The 26,366-nt window shown below is 40.3% G+C and overlaps 1 protein-coding gene and 1 long non-coding RNA gene across 26 annotated transcripts in view; both read left to right on the forward strand.

Moving 5' to 3' along the window:
- Positions 1–26,366, forward strand: part of PARD3 (par-3 family cell polarity regulator) — a 689,179-nt gene that overhangs the window by 131,240 nt on the left and 531,573 nt on the right. The gene's annotated exons all lie outside the window — the stretch shown is intronic.
- Positions 6,929–14,460, forward strand: LOC118498934. Its single transcript, XR_004901432.1, has 2 exons — positions 6,929–11,694; positions 12,977–14,460. It is a non-coding gene; the product is annotated as an uncharacterized LOC118498934 (long non-coding RNA).

Genomic DNA, 26,366 nt, shown 5'->3' on the forward strand with positions numbered 1-26,366 from the left:
TACTTCATTTCAGATATTCTTCATTTCTGATTGGTTCTTTTTATTATTTCTTTGTCCTTTTTTGTGCTGTTGAGCATCCTTATCACCATTACTTTGAAGTCTGTATCTGATAAATTACCTCTATTTCAGCTTTTTTTTTTTTTCTGGAGATTTGTCTTATTCTCTTATTCTTTCATTTGAGGCCTGTTTCTCATATCCCCGCTTTGGCTGCCTCTTTGTGTTTGTTTTTATGTATTAGATAGATCTGATGTTACTCCCAATCGTCTTGAGGTATCTATCCTGTTGTAGTAGGTGTCCTGTGGTGTGGTTTCCTTGATCCACTGAGATGGGTGCTCCAGGAATGTCCCTCATGTGCATTATGTGGTCCCCCTGTTATAACTGAGTCTTGATTGCTAGTGTCCTGTTTGTGTGTGGGATTGACCCTCAGGCTGGCCTATTGTGATGGTCTGCTCTGACCCAAAGTGTATGAACTGCTGTGCAGGTGCAGACCATGAAAGGCAGAATTTGCCGCAGCAGGGTCTGTTGCTTGCTGAGATCTCACTTTGGATATGCTGCTTGTGAAGCTTATTGGATCCTACTCTGCTGTTGTCTGGAGATGGCCACTGGGTGTGTTGGTTCTGGGCCTTTTGGGAGGGACTCTGTCTGGTGCATGCCAGTGAAAGATGCTGCCTGTGAATGGCCCTGGGCAGTCTATTTGGAGCTATAAGCTATCTACAGTTGTGGTTGCTTCTGCTGGGCCTGAGTTTACACAGGGAGGATAAAACTGCACACCAATGCCTGCTTTTACCAGAATGGGGCTGGGGATGGGTGAGCAAAAGTCTAAATGCATCCCGAGACCCCCTCTGCCTCTGTCTCCTCCACTTGTACACCACCTCTTATGCTCAGTCACTGAAAGAGCCTCTGGCTGTGCCTCAGCAGCCGTAAACTCTGCAGGGTGGGACAAAAGGGAGTTCATAGGTGGGGCTATTGCTTTCTCCCTAGGAAGATGGTGTCCATGGTATGGGAGACTGACTCAGCACAGGGATCCTGGTGGCTGTTCCTTTAGGTCCTTTTCCAGAGCCACAAACCCCAGACTCTCCTCACATCACTCTAGTCCTCTCTGTCCTCCCTTTGCCTGAGCCCAGGGTGAGTGGCTGTGAATGAAATTTTGTGCACTGTCTTTTTAAGAGGGTGCCTGTGTCTCAGTGGATTCCTGCTTCCTTGGCAGACAGAAACCCCATTGCTTTTCACAGCCAGATATTTTGTGGGCACCTCTTTCTGGCTTTGGTACTCTGGCCTGGGGAGCCCAGCTTGGGGTTTAGATCTTATGCTTCTCAAGAGGAAACTTGGCTTCTGAGGTGTCCATCTAGATCCATGGCCACTGTCCTTAGGAGTGATGCCAGCCTTTTTTATGATTCCACCCTACTAGTCTTGGTGTGGCTTCTTCTACAAATCACTGGTTACAAGATTCCTCTTCACCTAGTATTCAATTGGTTATTCAGGATGATTGTTCTGTAATTTAGTTCTGATTCCAGTTTGATCCTGGAAGGAGATGAGTTTAACTTCCACCTACTCTACTGCCATCTTGGATTCCCTAATTATACCTTGTTTAATAGACTGGAATGAATTTGAAACCAGAGGAAATGTTAACTATTATGGTAAAGGCATGAGGACCTAATCCATAGTAGTAATAGTTGAAGTAATCTTGCATAACCATGTTTCATATTTTGTATTTCTCTTCTAAGAATTATGAAATTTATTTTTCCTGGGAAGAGAACTAGGAATCACACAAATACGAAGGAAAAGATGTTTGTCGATAGTTGGACTCAATTTAGAATTAATTTTTCAAGTCAAAGAAAACCTACTGAAAACCTAACCTTTTCAAGTATTTCGTAAAACCAGATTGAGAAGGCTGTATAAAACTTAAGTATTTGAGCTGTTTTGTGGTATTCTTATTTCAAAATATTCAGATATGAGTCTATACTTTTGTTTTTAGGATGTGATTCCTGGATTTTCCAGCAGAGGTCACTGTCAGTTTATGATGGAGCATAATGGCTGGCTCCTGAGCAAGCCTGTGACTGCAGTGCTTTCCAAAGGAAATAGGTCTGAGTGTGATGTGAAAGTAGATTTTATTTTAGAATACTGTCATGGAAACTATAATAGGTGTCATAATAGCATGTGTAAGGTGTCTCAGAAGATAGAACTGTTTGCTGCTACCTAGATGTACTGAAAATTTTAGTTGGCTTCTTACCAACATGGGTACTAACCCTAAAACATGGCTTGGTTTTCTGTTTTGCTGTCTCCCCCAAATTTGATTTGAGTTTTATAAGTAAAATTTTACTACATATGAAGTTAGGGCACAAATTTAATTTTTGGTGTGATGTTAATATGTAGCAAAAAAGTAAGTATGACAAATCCATACCTGTGGCATCATGACTTCCTGTTGAGTTTTAATTATTCTTAAATTTCAAGTATGTTTCCTAATTGGCACGGATTCCTGGCAAATGACTGCATTTTAAATGATGAATCGGACAGCCTAGTGAAGTTTATTCTTCATCCTCCCTCCTCCCCACAGTGTATGAATTACCTTTCTGTGTTGTTTGTTTACCAGACTGACACAACTATTAGATTCTGTGGGCTTAGAATGGCCACTGCTTTCTTCAATATAAGAAGGGGGGGGTGCAGTTAATATGTGTATGTGTGTGTGTGTGTGTTTGTGTATGTTATAATAGGTACACATAGATACAGATACATTTTTGCTGGTTTTTCAGTATATAAATATTTTAGATAATATATGGCTAGACGTGTGCCCATTTCTGAAAATTTATATTTCATACCTGCAAACTTTGATTATTTGATGTAATAAAATACCATTGAATTTTTAAGAGAGATCCCTTTATATTTTCTCTGGCTAACTTTTTTCTCTTCTTATATTACTTTGTGTCAGGCCTTTTCTCTCTTATTTCACATCTTTTTTCCCCTTTGTGTTAGCCGTTTCTTTGGAAATGCTGTGCTGGCAGCATCCACTAGAGGGCAACACTACCGTGCAGCAAAGGTCTGTGTGGCTTTCTTTTCAGTTGGCAGGTGCGAGCACAAAGCACATTGTTACTGAAGGCAGAAACCCCCAGTGACAAAGTATTGTGATGAATTCAAATACACAACTGGGAAATTCTCAGAGTCCTGGTGACTGGTCTGCACCGCAAGGGCTGATATACATGATCACTTGTAATTAAAACTAACACTTGTAGATGGGGGTGAACTATAGGGTGTTGGATGCATAATTGTGGAACTTCCAAAAAGTCTGTGGCAGGCTTTTGGTAGTGAGTTCTTTTTTATCATTTGGATACTTATGAGACATAAACATAAAAGTTATTGGGAGAAAGATTGCTCTGGCTTCATCTTTGTTTTTGAAAGGAATGGAAAGTGAGTGCAAATAAAGGCGTGTGGATTATTTTGCCTCACAAGAAACTTGCTCATGGCACCTGAATGAATCCTTGCTAACAGGTTTATTTTATGTATTGGTTTTTGGAAAAGAGGTGGCACAAAACTGGAACATTTAACTATTGAATTTTTGTAAAAGGGTTCACTGGTTCACTTACACAATTAGGTTTGTTTCTATATCATTTGTGTAACTTGTGTCTTAGATTTTATCTTGATTTTTTAAAAAAGATTATTTTTCAATTACAGTTGACATGTAATATTATTTTGTATTAGTTTCAGGTGTGCAGCATAGTGGCTTGACAATCCTATACTTTGCAAAGTGTTCCCCAGACTTTATTTTGAAGTTCTTTTCTTTTAGGTTTCTTGCCTTACTTTCAACTTTCTTATTGCATAATATAGGGTTTTGAATGTGATAAAGCTAGGCAAACATTTGTCTAATAGGTTTTTGTAATATGAACAACTGCAAAATTCTTCCACCCTCAGTTTTTGTGTTTAAAACACTTTTTCCAAACCCTGTCTTGCTGCTCCTACCCCCTCCTGTCTGTCTCAGCTGCCATGCCAACCTGCCCACTATCTTTATGTACTAATCCTCTACTCTAGCATGCAGGTGAATTAATGCAGACATACCCCATTATGAAGTAAGTCTATTCTGCTAATTGGTTGACAACATTACACTTGATGGGAACTGGCACATTATTTTCAGCATCACTATTCCTTTGACCCTTGGTGAGATTTTTATTTCGTATTCTGCCTTGCAGAGGCACTTGTGTAGTAATTGTCTCAGTTAGTTGTCTCAGGCTTTCAAAGCCTCTCATCAACATCCTCTACAGACTGGGTGGTGACATTGGACACAGTGCCAGCAGGGGATGAGTGTCAGAGGAGTTGGACTGCCACCAAAGGTCACAAAGAAAGGAGGTGTTGGCCACAGGGTCTGATGGAGGAGCGGGCTCATGTGGAGTGGAGTGCAGGCTGATGTGGACCCAGGGTAACTGGGATATGGAGGTGCCTGTTCCCAGGGAGTGGTGCGAACAGATTGTGTGTGGATGTCTAGGGACCTAGGGCTGGTTGTTGGTTTGCTTAAACTGCTGGAGGCCTTTAACACATGCAGAGGGTTAGGTTATCGTTCAGGCAGAGTAAGAAAAATCATGGGAGTTTAAAAAAATTTTTTAAAGAAGAACAATTAAAATAAGAAAAGTAATTCTTTCTTTTAATAGAACCAAACTGATAGACTATGATGTGGTATGGGTGCATGTAGACTCTGTACCCATCAGATCTGGGTTTCAGATTCCACTTTGCTACATGTCACCACATCAGTGACTTCGGATAGTTCCAGAATCTTCTCAGACTTGGTCCACTGATCTGTCTACTCACACAGCTCATGTGAAGATTGTTAAGTTGTATTTATAAAAGCCCAGCACAGTAGCTGGTACATTCCAGCAGGTCTCACACATTGTTTTCCTTTCCACACCATCCTTTACAATTGAATTAATAGGAAAAAAGAATGAAAACAAATATATCTACTGTTGCCTACATGTTGGTTGACTGACCTCAAGGAATGAACAGTGTAGCAGACTTGATGGATGTGTTCAAGATAATAGGTGGTGTAATTTTGAGCCTTGGCTCTGTACCAGGTACTGTTCCAAGTGCTTTGTTATCTTATTCCTTTTAACAACTCTGTCAAAGTTGGGGGACTCCTAACCACTGTTAGCCTCAGTTTACCACTGAGGACACTAGGAACAGTCAGAAAGTATTAATAACTTTCTCGTGTTGGGAAAAGAAAGAGTCAGGACTTACGTCCACTGTCTGGCCACAGTGCCCAAACCTAACCATTGTGCTCAGGGCCTCTCACTCACAAAGGTAGCTCAGAGCTGACCTTGGCGGAAATAGACTTATTAATACTTTCTGGGTGCAGCAACTTGAAATACTGTGTGTGCCTTTAGCATTTTTTCTACGAATGTAATGAATATGAGCAATGTGGTCGAATACAAGCACCCTTGAGGGAGAAGCCTTTATTTAGTCCATGACACTTAAGCTTGAGCAAATCATGTCACAGCTGTGGGCCTCAGTTCTCCTTTTTGGAGCAGAGTTTTAAATTGGAACATTGTCAGGATATCCAAGCTGCTCTGGAACTACAGTTAGGAGTCACTACTTGGGGACCTCATGGAGGAACATGTTCTTCTAGTGGGTGTTGGACATTAAAGCAGCGTTGTGCATGTTGCTTTAGAAAGGCCATCCCGGCACGGCCCTCACTTCTTTCATATTCAGGATGTCATCTCTTCTTTCTGATGCTTTTCATTACCAGCACTACAACTTCAGTTTGAAGTAGAAATCACCCCAAAAATCGAATGGCTCCCAATTCTGGGAATGATGTTTTGTGGCTTTCATTCTATGTGTAATATACTTGAAAGCACCAAATGTATTTATTATTTTTTATATTACAGAGATGGGCATATCTGTAAAAACAAAGCTTTTCTGAGTTATGTTTGGAGTGTTTTGGTCAGTACTCACTGTGCATGTGAGGAGACCCTTCAGCCATGTTTTGTTTCTTCTTTTTAAACAGAACAAGTCTTATAAACCTTGCACTTGCTCTGCTCTCACATCTTTCTGTTCTTAAAACCTGAGGGTTTTTTAAAAATTGCAAATGTAGTTCATGCCCATGGAAAGAGAAGTGTGTAAAGTAGAACATAAATAAAAATGCCCTGAATGCCACACTCCTTCCCTCCTGTGGAGGGAAAACCCAATTACCTTTTTTGGGGGGGTGGACATCCTTCTGAAAATCTGTGTGCATATATGAGCATTTCAAACACACCCTCCCACGTACAAGTGTTTTCTGCTGTACTTACTGTTGTGCCAGTGCGTCTTGGATATGTTTCTACATTAGCAGATACAGATTGACTTCATCTGTTAACAGCTCCTTAGTAATCAGGGGATAATTTCTTACAACTCTCCCTTTTTTTTGTTGTTATTGTAAAACAAGATGCTTTGGACACATTCCCATGGTTCTTCCCACAGCACTTCCTTATTGTCTGTGCTCTTCCTGTTCTGCTTCTTTTAGGGAGAGTTTTGTCTACCAACACCATCCACTTAGCATTTTGTAGTTTTCCAGCTGTTAGCCACTACCTTTTTAATTAGATAGGGACAGGTCACAGAACTCGAGCTGGAATGAGACAGGCAAATGCTTTGAGTGTGCAGTTGAGGGTCAACACATACATTTATGACCTTTAATTCAGAATCTTGAAACTGTAGCCTCCAATTCAGGAGAACTTCTGGAGATGACCATTCTGCCTAGTTGTTTGGCTAACAAGTTGGGCTCCCTGTTAGAACTCCACTGTTGCCTGGGTTCTTTCTTGAGTTCTTTCTTTCTCTCACTACAGGGCTCTAGTCCCCATGTAGATTTTTTAAAATTCCTACCCAAGGATGTGCTCATTCATTTTAGAGATAGATGAGGGGAGAGAAAGAGACAAAGAGAAACATTGGTGTGAGAGCAGTTGCCATGTGTATGCACTCTGATGGGATTGAACCTACAACCTAGGTATGTGGCCTGACCAGGGATCGAACCCACAAACTTTTTGGTATACGGGATGATGTTCCAACCAACTGAGCCACCCAGCCAGGGCACCATTGAGATTTAATAGGAAGTAAGAAGATGCTCGAACAATCTTTTAGAAAAATCACAGTCAAAATTATAATTGTCTCCTTATATTTGAACCAGTATAAATATTATAAATGTTTTGATGATATTATAGCTTGATAGGTTTATTTCCTAGAACTCTATGCTACCGACAATTTATATCTGTGTGTAATCATTATCATTAAGTTTTAACTGCGTAAGATTTTTATTTTCAAAATGTATACCTTTACCAAACCCATTTCTAATTTCTCTCTAAATTAGAATCAGCATTTTTGAATTTTTTTACCTGGTGTAAATGCCACTGAAGCTGGTGTTGGTGGCATGATCTATGATTATCTGTGTCAAATGGTACATATCCCAATTATTCCCTTTTGTTTCCTGTAAGTTTTGTGTCAGTGCTGTGAAGCCAAAGGTAATTTCTTAATGTTGAGTAAGCCTAAAGCACTTACAGGGACAGCAGCCCCTCAGCCTCCTAACGGATGTGTTGGCTATGAGGATGTGTTGGCTGTGACGGCTGTTTGGCACAGATTATGGAGTTAGATTCTGGGGCGTGGGCAGTTGGGGGCAGGAGGAGACCCAGGAAGTGGAATAAGTAAAGTCAGCAAAGAGCCCATTGCTGTGGTCTTAATAGATGAGTTTGTTTTCTTTTTTAGCTGACAGCATTGTGAATTTTTAAGTCCGTCATTGATGTTTAAGTAAATACAAATGCCTCACCATTTTAAGCCAAGTTCCAGTTCTGTGCTATGTGAAGTTAGAGCTGTAGGATTTGTTCTGTGGTTTGGCAGTTCCTCTAATGCTGTAGGTGTGAGTTACCTGGGCAGGCACTGGGGGGGAGACAGGGGCATGGTCAAGCCCTTCACAGGCACCCTGCAAATAGAGAATGAGGCTCTCAGACCCCTGACACCACCACCCCTCCCCTCCTAAGGGTGAGGCTGACTGTTGGTATGGGAATGTTCTCACCTTACTCTGATCAATGTGCTTGTCTTGAAATCATTTACCCTTTCGGCCATATATAATTGTGTGTGCCCAGTTTAGAAGAAAACATGTTGGGCTGATTGTTGGAGGGCAGCAGGGGAAGTTAGTTGGTCACAGGGACATCTTGCCTCAGGGATTATCCAGGCAGTTATGAAAACTGGTGGGTTTGTAATTTTGGGAAATAAAGATACCAGTTCACAGAGATCACTAGGTGTGTGCACGCTTGTGCACACTTCTCCTGGCGCAGCCTTGCAGAGAGAGGCTGCATGTGTTTGGAGGTGCCCAGGCTGGGCTGGTGCCTGTGGCTGGTCATGCAATTGGTGGTTGGGAACCAGGACATAGGAGGGAGCAGCTGCTGCTACTGGGGCTGAGGACAGCCTTGGTCAGGGTGGTGTGGCCATGGTTCAAACCTTTACGAAGCCAAACAAGACCTGGAAATGTATGGAGGAGGGAGTTTGTTTTTCTAGTTTTGGTGGTTGGGGACCAGCATAGGGAATGGAAGTATTTTTATTTTCTAAAATCTTGAATTATCATTGCTGTGACTGTCATTTTAGGTCTGTCCCATCTCCTCCCTCCTCACACTCTTCTAGTTTGATGGGCTATGTGTTTAGGTAGTTTAGGCAGGAGCTGCTCATCTATTATGGAATGCAGACCAAGTTCAGCTGACCACGGTGGGGGCAGCTGCATGTATCCTCAGATACTTCATCTCACGCATTAGATATTTAACTAAATATCTACATAGTAAATATACTTAATATTTAAATAAACATCCTCTGTCTGTACTATTTGCTCAGTGAGTAAGTAAGCACTATGGACTATTGGCCTTAGGAAAATGACAAATTATTCAAAAAAGAGTCTTAAAATCACCTGGTGAAAGCTGAGGGTGATGAATATTTTGGTGTTTGTTGTCTTAAACAAGTCACTAAGTAGGGGGCATGACAATAGATGAGGTGTTTTTATCTTAGACATTTGAACTACTGGATGCTCTCTTTAAAGGGTCTCCAATAATGCAGTACAGTATTAATTTTGACCAGTCCTTGTGCATACGTATGAGACAAGGGCAGCTGGGCCCTCCGAAGGGGGCAGTTTTCTTTCTGGGGCTGCGGTCAGGATATGCTCTGAACAGCAGAACAGACATACTGCCGTATCTGTACTCACTGACTTTAACTCATGTGAGAGTGTGTGTGTTTGTAAATTAAGGAGGGAACCCCCCCTTTGTGCTTTTGGACTAGTACTTTTGTACACGAAGACTGAAAGACTTCCTCTGTTTTTTGGCAAGTGCTATAAAGAGAGATCACATTAGTATAACCTTTGCCTCCTAAGGTGTGGATGAGTGCCTTGTGGTTGGAATTTAATTTTAACAGGTTTTATCAAACTGCTAAAAGATATTGAAAATGTTTAATGTGAGCATCAGGGGCAGTAAATCACACACAGGCTCGTTAAAATAGATGTGCGCAGTGCATGGGTGCGCGGAGCCCGTGTTCCTGCCCGGGGGCTCCTCACGGCTGCGCCCACCGGGTCTGTGACTCTCACCTCGTAACTCTGCGATGGGCGACGGCTGGTGGAGCCGTGCTCGAGGAGGGATTTCACACCCTCTCCCCCTCCTTTTGGGGCAGGGTTTAAAGACCTGTTTTCTTACCCATTTGTAGGTTTCTTGGCTTTCCACAGGGATTTCAAAAAATTATATTTGAAGTACATAGTTAAATAATATTAGTGTCACCTGTGACATTGAATGTTGGCTTGTGAACCCTACCATCTGTGATGCATTTTTCTTTCTGGCTTTTCATTTTTTCCTTCCCTTTCTGCTTGTTTTTGTTGTCCTCCAATTTCTCACTGTCTTCTTTGCAAAGATCATATGTTTGGGACGTTGGTATGCCCCCCATGTCATCTGAGCGCCCTGCTTCACAGGCCTCTTTAGGGCAGGGCTCCATATACCCCCTCATTCAAATTGGGTTAGTGGACTTATGGCCTGTATGCCAAATCAGACCTCCCTCCCCACCCCCATTCCTTCATGCACTCTCTGTGGCCGCTGTCTGTTGTGGAGTAGTGGTGACAGTGGCTAAATGGCCTGCAAAGTCTAAAATACTTACTATCTGGCTTTACCAGAAGAGTTTGCCAATGCCTGACCTAAATCATTGCGGGTGTTCAGCAAATATTTACTGAATTAATGTTTGTCAAGTTTCACAATCAAGTTTTACTTAATATGGAAAGAAAACACCAGTGCCTAGTGCTTGGGCTCCTTTTACCTCTTATATGTAGCAAAGGTGCATCAGAGTGTGCACTTGAGTTCAGCAACATATATCCCATCATCTCTTTACTATATGCAAACATTATGCAAACCCCCACATAGCATCACACAGTGCCTCTCGAAGAAAGGGAAGAGTTGGGGAAAGAAGGTGCTGGATTTTGGAAAACATCCCCAAGGAGCATGGACTCTATATTCAGTGATTCTTAATTTTGGTTGTGCCAGCCCCTGGAGAGTTGGGCACTTGAGGGCAGGGCATGTGAGCTCCTGTACCCTGTCCTGTCTGGGCTTCAGATTGAAAGGTGGGTTATGCCCAGGTAGAGAGCTGGCTAGTTGTGTCCTTCATTTCCTCCTGAAATCAATGATCTCATTTCCCATGTGAAACTTAAAAAGCAGTTTAAAGTGCTCATAGATGTTCTGTTAGTTTTGTAGGGATGCCAAAGCAAAGGATCAAGAACTGGGTGGCCTAAACAACAGAAATTCATTGTCTCATGATTATGGAGGGCGCAAGTCTGCAATCGAGGTGTTGGCAGGGTCTTGCTCCCTCTGGAGTCTCTAGAGGGGATTACTCCATGCCTCTTCTCAGCTTCTGGTAGCCCTGCGTGTTCCTTGGCTTGTAGATACATCACTCCAGTTCTCCATCTCTTCACATGGTGTTCGTTCTGTGTGTCTTCCCATTATTTTTCCCTGTCTGTCTGTCTCTGTGTTCAAATTTCCTTTTATAAGGATACCAGTCATATTGAATTAGGGTCCACACCTGTGGCCTCATTTTAATGTAATCACATCTCTAAAGTTCCCAGCTCCAACTACCGTCAGTCATGTTCTGAGGTACTAGGGCTTCAACCTATATTTGTTTGGGAGAAACACAATTCAGTGCATAATACAAGATATCTCAGATCAGAATACTTCAGAAGAGTGACCTCAAAGGTGGAGTTTTATAAAAATACGGCTAATGTAGACAGTCGTGGACATGATTGCTTAGGCTTTCTAAGTGGCTCATGCGTGGGTTACATTAGTTATGACGTCCCATTTTGAATGTGCACTTTCAGTCAGTCCTGTCTTTGGATGTGGTTATTAAGAAGGTTTGAAAGTTTGCCCTGAAATTATAGTAAGCACAAATATGTTATATGTGAGAATCAGAACCTTCTTCTTCTCATGTGTTTTGCCATTTTCTTGGCTAATTTTCAGATGTTTATATCCAAATATGAGTTAGAGCTCTCAAACCAGTTAGAATTTTCTTCTTGATTTTATATTTTAGTCATAACATATATAATGAACACTCTGTGAGTGTTTGCAGAGAGCCTGTACTGCCAAAGGTAGAGTGATAAGTTAATCACAGACTAATGTCTAAGTATTTCACTCTGTTTCTGTTTCCTTACCCTGTCTTCCCTGGAAAGAAAGATTAAAAAGGACAAGTATTGTTGTCATAGAGATGATGAGAGTAAGAGAGATATAGAGGGACAGAGAAGACACTTCCCCCACAAAGAGGGGAGGAGGAGAAAGACAGGAAGCACACACAAGGAGAAGGAGAAAGATCTCAGAAGGGTTGCCAGTGTACCTGCCATCACACTCAATGAACATGTCTGGTAAGGAGCCTTCAGAAGAGATTTGTGTCTGCTCTTACCTTGGACCCCACTCCTGGCTCCCCAGTGTCAGCATCTTGCTGAATGCAATTCCAATGTTAACATGTCCCCCCCACCCCCCGTTATTTTTTTCTTAAATCTAAGATACATGTCTTCTTTTAAGTGTGTTTGTGTGATGAGTCTATTAATGATCCTTCAGCATAGGCCAGTAAAAAAATGTTTTAGGCAACCAAACCAAGAACAGTCTGTTCCATTGCTGGTCAGTTTTAAGAGTTTTAAAAAGATAATATTGAATAGACAAGATCTTAGCCACATGTCCTGATTTAGGCTTAAGAACTTATCCCCAAATTAAGATAGGGTTCTGGTAAAGTTGACTTAATCTTACTTTGAATCTCACTGTTTTTGAGATTTGAAGTTAAGCCTCACCCTACCCCTATTCAGGTCTCATTAAGGGGAAATAAGTAAGCTTGGATTTCTCTAGTGTCAGCTTGGATATTAGACCAAAGCACCATCACAAGCCCAGACACCTGTTATGGGTCTGCAGCTGGAAAGGGACTCTCCCTCACCTGGGTTTTACTAGTAAGCAAGGCTTACACCAGCAAGTGTGCGGGTAATGTGGTCTTTAAGTTCCTTTCTGATCTTCATTTGCCTAATGTTGTTATGTGAGAACAGTGATTCCTGGTGCCCTACCCTTAGGAGTCACTAGGAGCCTCTAGGAACTGTAAAATATCACATGAACATGAACCACTTCCCAAATTCAAAGCAGCGCAGTAAGGCCTCGGTGGACTCTCAGTGGGTACACACTGCCAAGCACTGTCAATTCTGTGCTGTGTAACCCTTCATGGCTCTCATGCATCTTTGAAACCCAGAGATTAGGGCTGTTGACATATGTTTGCTGAAGGCTGGTGGCCGACACCCCTGGTTTGAGCCCTGAAAAGCTGATGTTCCCAGAAGGTGCCTTGGGCCTCTGCCAGGTTGGCGATGGGATAATGCCACATTGGGAGACTTGTCCCAGCCTGGCAGAGTGGTGTTGTGCAGAGTAGAATGTGGTGCCTGGAGGTTGCAGGGCCCTGGTGGCCCTCATCTGGTTTGACATCAGTCAGGTTAGCAGCCCCTGCAAAGGGGGTCTATTTTAGTGCCTGCTTCCCAGAGGGGTCTGCTGGGGGTAGGAGTCAGCCTCCCAGCCTCTTGTCTGCTGTCTGCATAGGGCCCAGAGGAGCAACTATAGTGAAGACCTGCCCTCCTCCCAGGCTGCTCTGGCCAGCCTCCCGGAGCCTGTCATCACAGGGTGGGTCTTGCTGACTGTGTTGGCCTCTGCATGCACATGTGACGTCTCAGAGGTCTCTCCTGACTCTGGGGTGACAGGGCTCACTCTTGTGCTGCTTTGGGTGGGTATATGAACTGGGGCTGTTTATTCCAATTCTGTGGCTTTGAGCAGAAATAAACCTGCCTTCCCATAGTCTGTCCTTAGCCACCACAGGCCCTTTCCTTTGTGCTTTCTACCCAGTTTCTTTTCAAACAATTCTTTTTTCCTCACAGTTGTGGGGCAGGGATAAAAATATAATGCATATTATGTAAAAGCTGCAGCTTATCTCCAGCTGTTAGTTTCCCAATAGAGAGGGCCTTTTTACATACGTTTTCCTACCTAAAACAAGAGGGCACAAATATTGGAAAGGGAAACACAGACCTTCATGCACTTTCTCACTGGACTGCGTGTTTGCATGGGAGGTGACAGAAAACACTGATGGAAAATATTGCGCATACAGTGGGCACGTGGTATTGGGTGAGTTCTATGGGCCAGACAGTGTGTGGCAGCAGGGCAAGAAGGACATGTGGATTTGGGCCAAGGCTGTCAGCAGGCCTGTTTGGTGGGGACAGAGCACGGATTTGGGGGTTGAAGAGAAGGCTGGGTTATTAGTTTTGCTAAGATGTGCCCATTTAAGACTTTTTTTGGTCCTCCCTTTTGGGTAACTATGGGAAGTGTAGTCTGTTAGTTTTCCTTTTAACCCTTGTTTTATTAAGGTGGTAAAACACTCTTGTCCCAGAGGACAAGGTTTTTTAATCCAGAGGTTTTAAATTCAAATGCCATGTTTTTAATTAAAGTTGAAGATTTTAAGTTACTTAAAACTGAACGTAATTAGTTAAGGGAAAAAGTGTCATAGCCCATTAAAAGATGCGTAGAAAATTCCCATTTTGGTTTAGTAGCACTGTTAAATAATGCATCTCTGGTGTGTGTCAGTAGTCATGCCTGGGGAAATCAGGTCTGCTATAAATAGACGTTGTCAGACGTGGTGAAACGCAGTTCCTTCGAGGGTGGGAGCAGCCCCCGGTGGTGTTCTGTGGCTCCTACTGTATGTGTCATCCACACAGTGCGTGAAAGTATCAATTTTCACTTTTAGGCTGTTGAAGCTCAACTTATATCCCCATATACTTTTGTGTTTTAGTAGAGCACTCTTGGGGTAGATTTTTTGCTGTTCTATCACTTTTTCTACTCTGCCTTCAGGGGCCAGAAACACGAGTTTCACATGTGTTGTGAACTCTTAAACTCTAACACATGGTTGAAGGGCCACAAGAAAACTACCACTAGTCCATTTGTCAGGAAAAAAGGAAATAAATGGAAAAAAGTTACTGAAAAAGCTCATTTACACTCCTCAGTGATCATTTTGGAGGGTTGTAAGAAATAAACCCCGTATGGAATATGCCCTGTGTACAGAAGTCACAACCCAGGCAGTGCAGTCCTGCCCTGTGTTATTTTTTCTAGCAAAATAATCTTGTTTTTCAAAAAGCTTTTTTGGGGGCGGGTAAAGGAAACTAAAAAGCTGACTGAAGTTTATCCAATAGTTCATTCAACCATATGTTATTTATTGTTTTTCTGTATTCCGATGGGGCTAATTACAATTGCTATCTTTATAGATACAAACTCATTTTTATCTTGTAAGTGACTTCTCTCCCAACCACGGAGGGGGGAAAATATTCTCTTCTAGTTTACCTTTTTTCAAAAAGATTTTATTATTTATTTTCAGAGAGGGGGAGGGGGAGGAGAGACAGAAATATCAATTGGCCCACAATGCAAGCATGTGCCCCAATGTGGAGTCAAACTGGTGACCTTTCAGTTCGCACGCCGGCCATCAACCCACTGAGCCACACCAGCCCACATCAGCCAGGGCTGTAGCTTATCTTTTTGTGACAATTTTGAAAAATAATTTTAGAGAAAGAGGAAGGGAGTGAAAGATCAATGTGTGGTTGCCTGTTGGTCTGCAACCCAGGCATGTGCCCCAGACTGGGAATCAAACCAACAACCCTCTGGTTTGCAGGCCAGTGCTCAATCCACTGAGTTATACCAGTCAGGGCTCTTTTTGTGACAATTTAAAATGACTGGCTTTTGAGGTAGAAGTTATGATGTAGAATTATTTTCAGAAATTTCAAAGAAGGAAACATAATTTCCTTCCACACATATAATTTTCTTATTTGATATCCCCATATTTAATTCATGATATCTGGAGGCTTTGGGTTTTAATTTAAAACAGCAGTAGCCTGCAAATTTGAAATAGATATTTATATACAAATTATGGAAAGCATATACATCTGAAAAAATGGAGTTCTTGAGAATAAATGATGATCTTGGATTTTTGTTTCTGGAGTGTTTTCCAAATTAAATTCTATAAATGTATCTTTCCTTCCATATATCTCTAATAAATGTGTATTTACTGCCCTGTTGGAGGAGGTCTGTTCTTTGTTTTCAGATAGGAATGTGGTCAGATAGAATATGAGTTTGGGGTAAAGTAGGAATGGCCACCTTTTAAAGAACCTGGTTCTTCTACTGAATTTTGTGAAATGTGTGGTTATTAAGTAATGAATAAATAAATGAATGAGATTCATGTATTGATTGAGAACTCTCTTCAGCTGGCACAGAAAGTTATGTATATCTGTGCACTGTGGGTTGGATACTTATTTTATCAACACGCATTTTAAATTAAAATATATTGCCCTGGCTGGCGTAGTTCAGTGGATTGAGCGCGAGCTGCGAACCAAAGTGTTGCAGGTTCGAGTCCCAGTCAGGGTACATGCCTGGGTTGCAGGCCATGACCCCCAGCAACCGCACATTGATGTTTCTCTCTCTCTCTTTCTCTCTCCCTTCCCTCTCCAAAAGTAAATAAATAAAATCTTTAAAAAAATATCTTTAGGTGCACACCATAAAGTAAATAAAGAAGAGAAAAATCTGACATTAAAAAGTTAAATCTGGCCCTGGCTGGCATAGTTCAGTGGATTGAGCGCGGGCTGCGAACCAAAGTGTTCCAGGTTCGATTCCCAGTCAGGGCACATGCCTGGGTTGGAGGCCATGGCCCCCAGCAACTGCACATTGATGTTTCTCTCTCTCTCTCTCTTTCTCCCTCCCTTACCTCTCTAAAAATAAAATAATAAAAAAAAATAAAATCTTACAAAAATAATTGCTTTGTTAAAAAAATTAAATCTGTGTACAATATGACTATATTTGTTCTTATTGTAATAGCCTGTCACAAAAACTTCTAGAGAACACAAACATGCATGCTTCTTTAGAAAGTAGAGTGTTTAAATAAAAGTTAATATAAAGTTTGTGTGTAGAGGTGTGACGGTACAGGGCTCTTCATTTCAGGTCAAAGTGTGGAGTGAGGTGTCGGGTCCTCAACATGTTCTAGAGCTGTTAAGAATGTACAAATATGTCATGTCTCTAGTATGAAATGTTGGAAACTACTTATTCTTCAATGCATCTTGCTAGATGAAATCTTCTTCTGTGTAAACTTTTGAATAGAGCATTCTTCACCTGCCATGTCTGCTCAAAGGTTTCTTGTTTGTGCATTGAGAATGTGCATGGCAAATGGTGGTGATGTGAGTTTTTCTCCTTCTTCTAAGATTTGAGTGCTTCTCAGCTCTTATAGTTTTCATAAGGAATGAGAGCTGGTTTACTGTTTGTGATTCAACTTTGAATCAGAAATTTCCCACTTGTCTTTCAAGCTTTTGAGTCTGTTTAATTAAAGTATCCTGTAATTGCAAGTTTTATTTGTAAAAGTTTGAAGCTGATAATGTGCAAGCAGAATAGAAATACAGAAATAGATTGGATTTTGAGGTTGATATGCTTTGTCCCAATTTCATTTTACTGTTTAATTCATCAAATGGCCCCATTGTTTTCGTTGATTGTCTTTTTAATAAGTTAGGTACATTCCAAATTAAAGGAGAAATTTATGCTAATGTTGATTTAAGTTTGTTTTTGCTTGAGGATTCTATGAAAAATTTTGTTTGCAAAATGGGCTCTCCTCCTAGTTTAGATGGTGAAATGGAGGGAGAGGAAGCTTCTAGTTCTCAAGTTACAGGACTGATAAGAAAGCCTTAGGGGAGTGGTGGCCAGTGGGTTCACCTTAAATATTGCCCTGGCATTGAGGTACGGGCCCAGTCATTGAGTATGGAGGGAGAGGTGTATGTGGTGCAAGTGGATTAGAAAGTGAATGCTCTGCCAGACAAAATGTTGAGTTGGTGAAAATGACACAGTCTTAGACATAAGAAAGTCAGTTTTTTGGAGATCCAATTGGAAGTAGTCAGGTGATAATGTAGCTAAAAAGACATTTGAAGTTTTGAAATGTTATATTTTAAGCTGTCTCATCTCTTTGTTGATTTAAACATACGCTTGGTTCATTTTGGCTCTGTTCTTTTTTGGGTTGATTTTCTTTTAAAATGGGATCATGGGCATTTACCAGAGTTGCATTCTTCCTTTTCTGAGACATAATTTTCTCATTTCTACGCTAATTGTGACTTTTTTTGTCACTCTTTTGGGTGTGTTCTCACATGCTGGTCTCATTGGTGCAGGAGTTGAGAAAAGCTATTTTTAGTGGGATGGAAAAGGAAAGTATATCAATTTTTAAAGATGTTACTGAATTTTCAAACAAAGCTAAGAATTTCTAAAGACCTTGGACATTTGTGCATTCTATAATGTTGGCAGGTCTTTGGTCAAAAGGCTTAGGATTTTATTCAGGTTCTTTGTTCATAGGTCATTGCTATTGAGTCACCATTGAGTGCTTAATAAATCAATGCAATCGTTAAGTTCTTAACATTTTAAAATAAAGAGTAGGAAATCAGAATTTCAGAGGAAGTGATAGAAGAGTTGAGCTTCTTTTTTCTTAAAGCACTCAGGTTATGGTTCACAAAGGCCATAGTTTTGAGGATCCTCTGTTGTTATACTAATAGACTTTTTGTAGCAGAGATTATAGGTGAGTACCAATATTTAGAGACAGGCCATAGCTAAAACTTTAAAATGTTTCCTTTAAAAAAAATTCAAACTAAATTGTGTTTCTTTTAAATTTTATCCTCACAGTTTTACCCAGACTAAGAAATAAAAAAAGTTAAAAATTTTAAGATAGGATTTTGATTTCTTCAGGCTCTCTGTGTCCCTGGAATATAGCCCTTTATTTTTTCAGGGTGGCTGTTTCTTTTCTAAGTTTAAATTTATAAAACTGGTATTATCCCCTTCCCCATGTGTGAAACAGTTAGTTGATTGTTGTCTGTTGGTTTGGATTACTGAGTTATTTATAGACAAATTGAAATATACATGGTCCCCCACAAGTAACGTCCCTTTTTTATTACAAAATCGTAAGTATTTAACTGTGGCATAACAATATCACACCCAAGTGCACTCTATGGCATTTTAGGTGGAATATGTAAATTGAAACTATAAATTATTACACACATATTATTACTTACCAATCATAATCAAGCGTGCATTACCTCTGTCAGACTCTGTATTTAAAAAAACTTGTTTTTAAAAAATTATATAAAAATGTCTACTTGTATTAAAATGTTTGTTTTAAAGATTTTACTTATTTATTTTTAGAGAGGGGGAAGGGAAGGAGAAAGAGAGACATCAATGTGTGGCTGCCTCTTGCACACCCCCTACTGGGGACCTGGCCCCCGCAACCAGGTCATGTGCCCTGACTGGGAATCGAATTGGCAGCCTTTTGGTTTGCAGGCCGGTACTCAATCCCCTGAGCCCCACTAGCCAGGGCAAAATGTTTTAAATATATATCAGATACTGTATTTTGAGTATGATTTAAGAAAAGAAATGGTGTGGGTACAATTAGATAATCTGTTAGTAAATGCTATGATTCTTTGTTTTGTTATATTGAACAGTAAACCTTTTCTTTTGGTTTCACCCCTATTTTCTTTGAACTTTATAGTTTTTTATTACTTTTTCTGTCTTCTGACTACCCATTGTCAGAGAACTTCATGTTCTGAAGTTTGCTATCCCTAGAGCTTCAACTCTTACTGTCTCCTTCAGAGTCAGCTCTGAAGTAATTCTCAGCATCTCCTGTGCTTCCCTCTGAGAAAGTAAGTCCTCTCTCCCAGGCAATGGAGCCAAAGGAGAGAGAGGCCATGGACTCAAATGACTTAACATTGGTTGACTTTAAATACCAGGTGCACTGTTTCCAGGAAGAAACAGAATTTAAACAGAATTTCCAAGAAGAAACAGAATTCTTTTCTTTCCTCCAAATTTAGCTCTTTGCCTCTGAAAGCTAGGTCCAGCATGCTAACACACACACATACCAGTATGTGTGAGCGAGTGTGCATATTCTTACTTTTCTGTGCTCATTTACTTTTCCTGTAATGGTGGCCTTGTAGTATATTCCTAGCGATTGCTGTACTTCAGTAACTTGTATAAATTCATTCATAAAAAAGTCTACTTGGCATTATAAATTTGCAGCTTGTGATATAATGATGTAACGTAAAGCATATTTAAAATTAATTTAACATAACTTCTGGAAAAGGATGCAAAATGGTTTTTGCACACTGATCTGAAATGATTTCTTCCATAAACTTGGAACTCCAGAAACTTGGAGGCTGATCCCTGGAGAATATTGGACTGAAAACTGTTTTTAAACCTTTTTTTCCCCTACAGGAAATGAATTTGTTTGCCCTTTTCCTGTGGTGCCGTATTGTCTGAATTTTCTTTCTGTTCTTATAATAGGCAGAAAAAAATAAGGGTATCTGTTTGCTAATCCTCTGGATGCTTTGTGGTACTATGTTGTGGGGTTGAATAATTATGATTAATAATAAGCCGGACCATGTGCATTTCAGAGAGTAGATCATAATGAAATAAAATCTAATGATTTTCATGTTGTACTACTGGTATGTATTTATGATACGTAGCTCTGTTATTCCTACAAGATATACTCTAATTGCACAGATGTTGTTGAGCTCAAATTTTAAGTGATGAAAATTTTTTGGATTGCTTTCTAACGAAAACAAGTTGTATATTTATTTGTATTTCACAGGCTATATCTAAGAAGGGTGAAAACTAACAGCTGAGTCAAAGAGAAAGCAGGTGATCAGTAGCACATCTGTATACACAGTTTAATCAGGGTGCATGTTGGCTTTTTTGTGTATTATTGTTCATTGTACATGTTATCTTTTTATTTTTTAAATAAAAGCGCAAAAATAAATTTTGTTTTTAAATATATTTTATTGTTTATGCTATTACAGTTGTCTCATTTCCCCCCCCCTTCATTCCCCTCTGCCCTGCACACCCCCTCCCACTCACATTCCCCACCTTTAGTTCATGTCCATGGGTCATGAATATAAGTTCTCTGGCTACTACATTTCCTGTACTATTCTTACCCTGTCCCTGTCTGTTTTCTACCTACCATCCATGCTACTTATTCTCTGTACCATTTCCCCCTCTCTTCCCCTCCCACTCCCCTGTTGCTAACCCTCCATGTGTTCTCCACTTCTTTGGTTCTGATCCTGTTCTAGTTGTTTGCTTAGTTTGCTTTTGTTTTTGTTTTAGGTGTGGTTGTTAATGATTGTGAGTTTGCTGTCATTTTACTGTTCACATTTTTTTATTTTCTTTTTCTTAGATAAATCCCTTTAACATTTTGTAAAATAAGGGCTTGGTGATGATGAACTCCTTTAACTTGACCTTGTCTGGGAAGCACTTTATCTGCCCTTCCACTCTAAATGAAAGCTTTGCTGGGTAGAACAATCTTGGATGTAGGTCCTAGCCTTTCATGACTTGGAATACTTCTTTCCAGCCCCTTCTTGCCTGTAACGTTTCTTTTGAGAAATCAGCTGACAGTCTGGTGGGAACTCCTTTGTAGGTAACTGCCTCCTTTTGCTGCTTCTAGGATTCTCTCCTTAATTTTAATCTTGGGTGATGTAATTATGATGTGCCTTGATGTGTTCCTCTTTGGGTCCAACTTCTTTGGGACTCTCTGTGCTTCCTGTACTTCCTGGAAGTCTATTTCCTTTGCCAGATTGGGGAAGTTGTCCTTTATTATTTGTTCAGGTAACTTTTCCACTTGTTGCTCTTCTTCTTCTCCTTCTGGTACCCCAATAATTCGGATGTTGGAACATTTAAAGATGTCCTGGAGGTTGCTAAGCCTCTCTTTACTTTTTTGAATTCTTATTTCTTCCTTCTTTTTTGGTTCTGGTTGGATGTTTCTTTACTTTCTTCTGGAAGAAAAGAAACATCCTTTTTTTCTTTCCTTCCCATCACTATTGGTTCCCTGTACATTTTCCTTTATTTCACTTAGTGTACCTTCATTTTTTCATCTAATTTGTGACCAAATTCAACCACTTCTGTGAGCATACTAATTACCAGTGTTTTGAACTGTGCATCTGATAGGTTGACTATCTTTTCATCGCTTAGTCGTAGTTCTTCTGGAGCTTTGATCTGTTCTTTCTTTTGGGCCCTTTTTTGGGTGGGGGTGTCCTCACACACCTGTTTTGTAGTGATGGAGCCGTAGGTATTCTTCGGGGCAGGTAACCCACATCGCTGCATTGCGACATGTTATGTGGGTGAGGGGCCTGAGAGGGAGCAGTGGCACTTGCTTTGCTTTCTGCCGATTTCAGTCACTTTCCCTTTTTCCCACAATCAAATTGGGCCCTTCTGGTACCTGGGTGGGCGGGTTTGTGTACATTCTAGGACCCTGTGGGTCTAACTGACTTTCCTGAGCAGCTGGGAGTTTCTCCCACTGCTGCCTCAACCCCCATAGGTGTTTGCAATCAGTGGTTTGAGGCTTTATTTCCCTTGCTGGAACCCTGGGTTGCTCAATCTGTCCTGGTCCCCAGTTGTTTCTCCCAGTTCATCTGTGTGCGAATGTGGGACTGCCCAGTCCACAATCCGCCGCCTTGCCGGTCCGCCCACTGCTGCCTTGCTGGCCGGCTGCAGCCTTGCACGCCCTACTCCACAATCTGCCGCCTCACTGGTTCCTCCACCGCTGCTTTGCCCACCCTGGTCCTCAAGCCACCACCTTGTGGTGAGTCCTCTCTGCCCGGCTGCCTCTCTCTACCCCTCTTACTGGTCTGGATGAGTGTGTCTTCTTTAACTCCTTGGTTGTTGGACTTCCATACAGTTCGGTTTTCTGTCAGTTCTGGTTGTTTTTTGTTTTTAAATTGTTGTTGTCCTTCTTTTGGTTGCACAGAAGGCACAGTGTGTCTACCTACGCCTCCATCTTGTTCAGAAGTCCGCAAAAATAGATGTATGTTAATGACTTAAAATACTTGCAGTGATTGATCAATTGTGGGTTGGTTCTGAGCATGCCTTTAAATTTAGAAAAAAGGTTGTTTTATGTGTTGAACTTTAAATTATATTTATTAATATTTATGCTAGAAGTAGTTTTGGTTGATTTATTGCTACCTATGTGAGTTTAAAGTTTTGTAAAGTTGCTTTGAAATTAAATACATTAACTGAGAAGACTTATTACATTACTTTTTTTATTAGCCTGAATTGGCTTGCATATATATATATATATATATATATATATATGTATGTATTGTTTATGCTATTACAGTTGTACCTGTTCTTTCTTCCTTTTCCTATTTCCACCCAGCCCTACCCTCTCCCATCCCTCAGTCACTTGCCATATTGTTGTCCGGGTCCATAGGTCATGAATAAATATTTTTTGGTTAAGCCCTTCACCATCTTTCATCCAATCCCCTCTCCTCTCTGGCAGCTGACAGTCTGTTCCATGCATTTGTGCTTCTGTTTCTGTTTTTGTTCATTAATTTATTGTGTTCATTAGATTCCACATATAAGTGAGATCATGTGGTGCTTGTTTTTTACTGAGTGGCTTGTTTCACTTAGCATAATCATCTTCAGTTCCATCTGTGTTGTCCCAAAAGGTAAGAATTTCTTCTTTTTTACTGGTGCTTTAGTATTCCATTGTATAAATGAACTACAGTTTTTTTATCCACTGATGGGCACTCACTTGTGCTGTTTCCAGATGTTGGCTATTATAAATAGCACTGCTATGAATGTAGGGGTGTGTTAATTTTTACTTAAGACTCATTAGTATCATGTACTTGATTGGCTGATCAAATACTTTGTTATCTCTCTGCTAGTTGTTTTCTAGCCCACAATTACTCAGTCATTTCACTGGCAAATTGCTTGTGTGTTATACTCTTGTTTTTCCCAAAATGAGAATGGTACCCAACTTGCAGAGTTGGTATGATAATTAGTAATGATAATTTCCATTCATTATGTCCAGTACTAGATGTTAGCATTAAGATGCTATCTGTATCCATTATCACATGAAATGTTTTCCAGAGCAGAACATCAATCATCAGAGTTGCCCATATATTGACTGAAGTTGCACACAGCTCCTAGGAAGCAGAGTTAAGACAGTGCAAGGAGAGCACCCAGCACAATGCCTCTCACACTATTCCTATTGTTACAAATGCATAATGTTTATTTGGGGAATGTGCTAAGGAGCTGAACACTTATTTTTTTAACATTACATTGCTTTATGCTTTTCAAAAATCATGGTTATGTGCTTCCTGAGGGATAATTTCTTTCTGAGTAATAGGGAGAATATGGATAAATTAAGGATATTGGGGTGTATTTAAAAAAGTATTTTATGTGTTAAAATTGTTTTTTATTTTTATATTTTTAATGCATAGCTTTAGAACACTTGGGCCTATACATACAATTATATACACATTTTTTGCTTATACCCATGTTCATGTGTGCTTTACACAGTGTATTTACAGATGCATACTATATTTAAACTATTATAAATGTTAGTCATTAAATTTGTTTTCCATCTTCATGTACATGGATTAAAATAAATTTTATCAGTTTTTAGTGCTCCCCATCCCCCTACTATTTCATTATGCAAATCTGTGTGTGGAACCTCAGGAGTGGTGGGATTCTTGTGATCTGTCCAAGATTCAGGTTTTATTCAGAACCTCCTATAATTTTATTTTGATTTGCCTTCTTAGAAGTTCATAAGGAAGAAATTCTGAAAATGGTATTAATCTTATGATTTGTCTGGTCATATTGGCACCAGGGAGGGGATTGTTGCTCTTCCTCAGGATAGAAATCAGAGAGGAGGCCAAACAGATTCAAACGAAGAGATTTACTGAAAACTCGGTGGAGAGAAAGGAGAAGGGGAGGGAGCTTGAAATGTGCCTAAGAGCTGCTCCTGGGTCTGGTTGTGCAGAGCTGGGTTCTTCTTGCCAGTGGTAGCATCGATTTCTTTGCTTTCCAGGTTCTTGCCCCTGGTGGGTATCCATGGCTCAGGCATATGGGGAGGCTCTTTGGGGAGTGCCTGAGGAGAAACTTTAAACTTACCTAAGAGAGACTTAAAAAACAAAACAAAACTGAAGAACATTTTCATCCATTTAAGAGAGAGGCTCAGCTTATCCCAGTATTTGAAATTAAATTTTGTAGGGCACTAGGAAAACCTAGAATTGCTCCCTCATGATTCTTGTCCTTGCCTTACTCAGGACGGGAGTACTCTGTGCTCCTTTTCATGGCATGGTTTTCCTCCAGTTCTGTCGTTTTGCTCAGATAATGCCTCTCTAAGTGTTATACTTTCTTGTGAAGTATTTCTGTTATTTCCACAAAAATGTCACATTTGACTAGTGTATTTGTTTTCCATTTTTATTTTGAGGACTTCAGTTATATAACAGGAGACTAACTTTGCTGTTAGGCAAGGTCAAATTTTTAAAATATCTAAGGTACAACATTGTGATGGAAAACATTAATATTTGTATTTCCTGTATTTTATAAATAACAAACACAGAAGACCTCTGAAAACAATTAGTTTTCCTAGTCACAACAGAATTTTTTAATGTAAACATTGAGGCATTATGAATGTAAGAATAAACCTGTCCTCATTCTGCCTAATTGTAGAATCATGATTTTCTTCCATTTTTAGGAATAAATGAGTTTGTCACCCATCATGAAAGTATATTGATTTCAGCTCTAATAAATTGTTCAGGGACTAGCATGTTTTTAGCAACTAGTTCTTGTTAAAAGAGAGAAGAAAACCATACTGTTTTGGGGGGGGCAGGGAGTCATTCCATGAATGTATTTTCCTGGGTGCTGCTTACTTCCTAAAATCAGAAAGAGTTAAAAATCTCCACATATACTATCAACAGACACATACAGCTTAGCTAAGTCAATTAAATTTGCAAATATAAATAAGCTATGGGTATTTTCTAATTGTTCCATTGGGTAGCACAGCTTATGAAGCCTAGAGTTACTCATATACAGTGTTCAGCAATTTTATTTTATTCAGAATCAATAAAGATTATGAACTGAAACAAAACACAGGCAAAGAATAATTTCTAACATGCCTGGCATATTCTAGGAATATTCCATGGATATCCTTTAGTCAGTGAACATAGTTCAACCATGATCATACTGACCTCCTGGAATTTTCCTCCCATTCATTCCTTGTACAGACATGATGTTTTTTCTCTGATGATGTAGCACTTTTTGATATATTTGAGAATTCCCCCAGAGATCCTCTAAGACTGGATTTCTGTTAATATTGTCTGTGTAATGATTTAGTTGCTTGAAGAGTGTCCTGTTCCCACAATGCCCAACCAGTTTTTGATGAGTTCTGCCCTTTTCTGTTGTTTTTCTCACAGTGACACAATCTGGCATGAATAACATATTAGCTGGTAGAAGGGTTGGAAGAGCAGCCAGTGAGACAAACCAGACTCTTGCTCAGGAGTGGCCTCATAATTTGCAAGGCACAGTACAAAGTGAATGTGCTTACCCTTTGTTCATAAATCAAGAATTTCAAGACATTGACTACAGAGCTTAAACGAAGTGGGAGGCTCTGTGCTGATGCACAGGGATGGCCTGAACGTTGCTCCTGTTCCCAGACAAATGAAAGCAGCCCTCCCTGAGTGTTTCTCACAGAGCTTTGATTCTAGTGTGGGACAATAGATCTGGGTAGGCTTGACTTAACTCTGTCCATTTTAAGTCTTTGGAGTTTTCCTTGCCAGTTTACCCCTAGCCCTCCCACTGAGTGCAGAATGAGTTCTGAAGGGTGCCAGGTGACACACACAGAAATGTCTGATAGGTACCCGAAGATGAATACACCTTTTTCTCCCTTTTCCCAATACATTTGGAACAGAAGAAGGATGATAAAAACATATCACCTATGGTCAGTGCCATTCAGAATTTGTCATTTCCATTCATGCGCCTTTCCTTCCCAATATCTAGTTACTTTATTATTCAACTTTTTTTAAG

The sequence above is a fragment of the Phyllostomus discolor genome, chromosome 1, assembly GCF_004126475.2.
Source record: "Phyllostomus discolor isolate MPI-MPIP mPhyDis1 chromosome 1, mPhyDis1.pri.v3, whole genome shotgun sequence".
NCBI lineage: Eukaryota > Metazoa > Chordata > Mammalia > Chiroptera > Phyllostomidae > Phyllostomus > Phyllostomus discolor.